Source organism: Capra hircus, chromosome 1, assembly GCF_001704415.2.
Source record: "Capra hircus breed San Clemente chromosome 1, ASM170441v1, whole genome shotgun sequence".
Lineage (NCBI taxonomy): Eukaryota > Metazoa > Chordata > Mammalia > Artiodactyla > Bovidae > Capra > Capra hircus.
The window spans coordinates 84,674,134-84,678,955 of NC_030808.1; positions in this window are offsets into that span (position 1 = coordinate 84,674,134).

Below are 4,822 nucleotides of genomic sequence, written 5' to 3' on the forward strand. Positions count from 1 at the left end.
AAAATACTTAGGAATATATCTACCTAAAGAAACTAAAGACCTATATATAGAAAACTATAAAACACTGATGAAAGAAATCAAAGAGGACACTAATAGATGGAGAAATATACCATGTTCACGGATCGGAAGAATCAATATAGTGAAGATGAGTATACTACCCAAAGCAATTTACAAATTCAATGCAATCCCTACCAAGCTACCAGCCACATTTTTCACAGAACTAGAACAAATAATTTCAAGATTTGTATGGAAATACAAAAAACCTCGAATAGCCAAAGCAATCTTGAGAAAGAAGAATGGAACTGGAGGAATCAACTTGCCTGACTTCAGGCTCTACTACAAAGCCACAGTCATCAGGACAGTATGGTACTGGCACAAAGACAGACATATAGATCAATGGAACAAAATTGAAAGCCCAGAGATAAATCCACACACATATGGACACCTTATCTTTGACAAAAGAAGCATGAATATACAATGGAGTAAAGACAATCTCTTTAACAAGTGCTGCTGGGAAAACTGGTCAACCACTTGTAAAAGAATGAAACTAGATCACTTTCTAACACCGCACACAAAAATAAACTCAAAATGGATTAAAGATCTAAATGTAAGACCAGAAACTATAAAACTCCTAGAGGAGAACATAGGCAAAACACTCTCCGACATAAATCACAGCAGGATCCTCTATGATCCACCTCCCAGAATTCTGGAAATAAAAGCAAAAATAAACAAATGGGATCTAATTAAAATTAAAAGCTTCCGCACAACAAAGGAAAATATAAGCAAGGTGAAAAGACAGCCTTCTGAATGGGAGAAAATAATAGCAAATGAAGCAACTGACAAACAACTAATCTCAAAAATATACAAGCAACTTATGCAGCTCAATTCCAGAAAAATAAACAACCCAATCAAAAAATGGGCCAAAGAACTAAATTGACATTGCTCCAAAGAAGACATACGGATGGCTAACAAACACATGAAAAGATGCTCAACATCACTCATTATCAGAGAAATGCAAATCAAAACCACAATGAGGTACCATTTCACACCAGTCAGAATGGCTGCGATCCAAAAGTCTGCAAGCAATAAATGCTAGAGAGGGTGTGGAGAAAAGGGAACCCTCCTACACTGTTGGTGGGAATGCAAACTAGTACAGCCACTATGGAGAACAGTGTGGCGATTCCTTAAAAAATTGCAAAGAGAACTGCCATATGACCCAGCAATCCCCCTGCTGGGCATACACACCAAGGAAACCAGAATTGAAAGAGACACATGTACCCCAATGTTCATCGCAGCACTGTTTATAATAGCCAGGACATGGAAACAACCTAGATGTCCATCAGCAGATGAATGGATAAGAAAGCTGTGGTACATATACACAATGGAGTATTACTCAGCCGTTAAAAAGAATACATTTGAATCAGTTCTGATGAGATGGATGAAACTGGAGCCGATTATACAGAGTGAAGTAAGCCAGAAAGAAAAACACCAATACAGTATACTAACACATATATATGGAATTTAGAAAGATGGTAATGACGACCCTGTATGCAAGACAGCAAAAAAGACACAGATGTGTAGAGCGGACTTTTGGACTCAGAGGGAGAGGGAGAGGGTGGGATGATTTGGGAGAATGGCATTGTAACATGTATACTATCGTGTAAGAATCGAATTGCCAGTCTATGTCCGACGCAGGATACAGCATGCTTGGGGCTGGTGCATGGGGATGACCCAGAGAGATGTTATGGGGAGGGAGGTGGGAGGGGGGTTCATGTTTGGGAACGCATGTACACCCGTGGTGGATTCATGTCAATGTATGGCAAAACCAATACTGTATTGTAAAGTAAAATAAAGTAAAAATAAAAATTTAAAAATAAATAAATAAATAATAAAAAGCAGAGCCATTACTTTGCCAACAAAGTTCCATATAGTCAAAGCTATATTTTTTTCCAGTAGTTATGTATGGATGTGAGAGTTGGACCATAAAGAAAGCTGAGTGCTTTCCAAGAATACTCAGATTTTTTTTCTCCTCCTCTCATCCCCAAGACTTGAAAGAGGTCATTTTTCATACCATTTCCAGGGAATTCAGGTTTTTATATTTTTACTCTTAATCTGAAGCTATGACTCTTTGAGACTTTGGCTTTATGTCAGAGGTCTCCTAATTAAATTCCCCTCTTTGAGTAGGTCCTATGTTTTGTCTCCTGTCCACAGTGTGAAAATTAAAACTCAAAGTCACTGAGGTTCAACTGGCTTCAGGGTGTTCTACTTGCCCCTCTGAGTTTCTTCTTTCACTTAGTGTTTGATCTTTTAGGAATCTTTACCTTCTTACTATCTCATCAGCACCTTTAAAAATATTTTTAATATATTTTGTACAGCATTTATTTAGTTTAACAAGAGAGTCAGCCAAGATCTCTAGGTGGCAATCCTACTAGACTTGGAAGCTATAATGAATTTCCAGTAAGCAGGAAATGAAATCTGTCCTTCAACACTTTAAGATCTGTCATATATTTTCTTCCTTAATTTTTGTTGTCAGAAATGTTTTAGATCTAAATATATCAAAATATATTAAGGCGGGTATCATTTTTGTTATAGAAAATCCCATAGTAGCTTTATTATTCAGTATCCAAACACTATGATGTTGCACAAAGTAAAACAAGCTTTGAACCTCTGGAATAAAGGCTTACCAAAGGCTTTATCATCATCATGGCCTTTTAATATTTTGTACAAACAGCCCTCTTTAGAATTAATATTAAGTTGATAGATGTGTGATATTTGTGTTGATATTTTAAGTCTAGGCTCTCTAAATGAGATGCACACACCTCTTAAGAGTGCAAAAGTTTATCCCCTGAGATACAGGAAGAAATTATTAGAACTTTCATTGACAAATATTTTTATCTTAAAAATCAAAAGGAATTAATATTTACTAGTGTTTAGTATGGAGAAGGCAATGGCACCCCACTCCAGTATTCTTGCCTGGAAAATCCCATGGACAGAGGAGCCTGGTGGGCTGCAGTCCATGGGGTCACAAAGAGTCGGAGATGGCTGAGCAACTTCACTTTGAATTTTCACTTTCATGCAGTGGAGAAGGAAATGGCAACCCACTCCAGTGTTCTTGCCTGGAGGATCCCAGGGACGGGGGAGCCTGGTGGGCTGCCGTCTATGGGGTCACACAGAGTCGGACACGACTGAAGTGACTTAGCAGCAGCAGCAGCAGCAGCAGCAGCAGCAGCAGCAGCAGCAGCAGCAGCAGCAGCAGCAGCAGTGTTTAGTATAAAAATGGACACATATCAGTAACAAATCTGGATACCCTAAAGAAAGAGAAAACAATTCACAGTATGGAGAATTGGCAGCAGCGCCCTCTCTCTTTCTCCCTGACTGGACACTGCAATTTACTACAGTATATATATACACAGTTCAGTACATTTCCAGACTATAATTTCTGGTTTAAGTTAACCATCTCAAAGCTACTAAAACTACAAACTTCTAGAGTAGCTTTTAAAGTTTTTCTGTAAATAAACTGTGGATCAAAAAGAATATTAATTGTTTAAGTACATGTAGACAATAAGGAAATGACAGAGATGATATTTCTACTCCTAGTATAAACTCTTTGCTGACTATATCACAAAGAAAGAAATTAATGATGATCTTATGAGATCTAACAAGACATTTTCTTTCTCCAGCAAAAGAAAGTATTGTCAAGAAGGCTTTTTGAAATCTGAATTTGCACTCATTGTTATTAATAAATTTGACATTGTTGTTTAGTCTCTAAGTTGTGTCTAACTCTTTGGTGATCGCGTAGACTGTAGCCTGCTAGGCTCCTCTGTGCATGGGATTTCCTAGGCAAGAATACTGGAGTGGGTTGCCATTTCCTTTCACAGGGGATCTTCCCACTCAGAGATTGAACCCAATGTCTCCTGCCTTGGCAGGTGGATTCTTTACCACTAAGCCACCTGGGAAGCCCTTATTAATAATAATCTTGCCTAAAGTGTATTTTTCTGAGACATAAACTAAAGATAGTTGCATTTTTATGTTACATATTAATAAAATAAATAAGTACAAATGTATTAGGATACATGCTTAACAACTGCTTATTGTTTGGAATGTTTGAAACTTACTCTCTAGGCATCTCTTCAAGAATTCCACACACACACACCCCTACATAATTATTTTCTAATCATTGTACCTTACACAGGCGCTGCTCTTTAACTGATTCACTGTTATCCTTTAGAATGATTCATTTGGACAGAGAGTCACTCCATGTTCACGTGCAGTGGTCACCACTCTCTACCCACTTTCAACTATTTGATGAGCTCTACTTTATTTTCAAAACTTTTTACCTCATCTTAGGAGTGCTTTCAGCAATCCCATTGCTCTTACAGTTAGCTGGACATGATGGGGTAAATAATTCCGGTAAAACATCTCAGAGCTATGCACAAACATTGGGAATAACAGACTAAGATAAAGTGTCCTGCTTTTACAAGACCATTAATGCCATCGAAGTCGAAATCCTCACATACGAAGCCTGGTATAGAAATTTTTAAGGAAAGCACTTTCTACATATTCAGAAAGTTCTGAGAATCTGTGAAAAATTGCGTTTATTGATAGAATGCACCCACCTTAGCCAAACCCAATTGCTGAAGACTGTTTTTTAGCTTGTAAAGAGTATGTACTCCCTGCCATTCCAATCTCTGTGAAGAAAGCAGAAAAACCAGTGCAAAACTAGCCAAAATCAGAACAAGAAGACTGTCCCCCCAATCAGCTGCCTCTTTTCCCCTCTTTTCATGAGTATAAATGCAATGTAAGTTACTCTTGGATTTCAAGA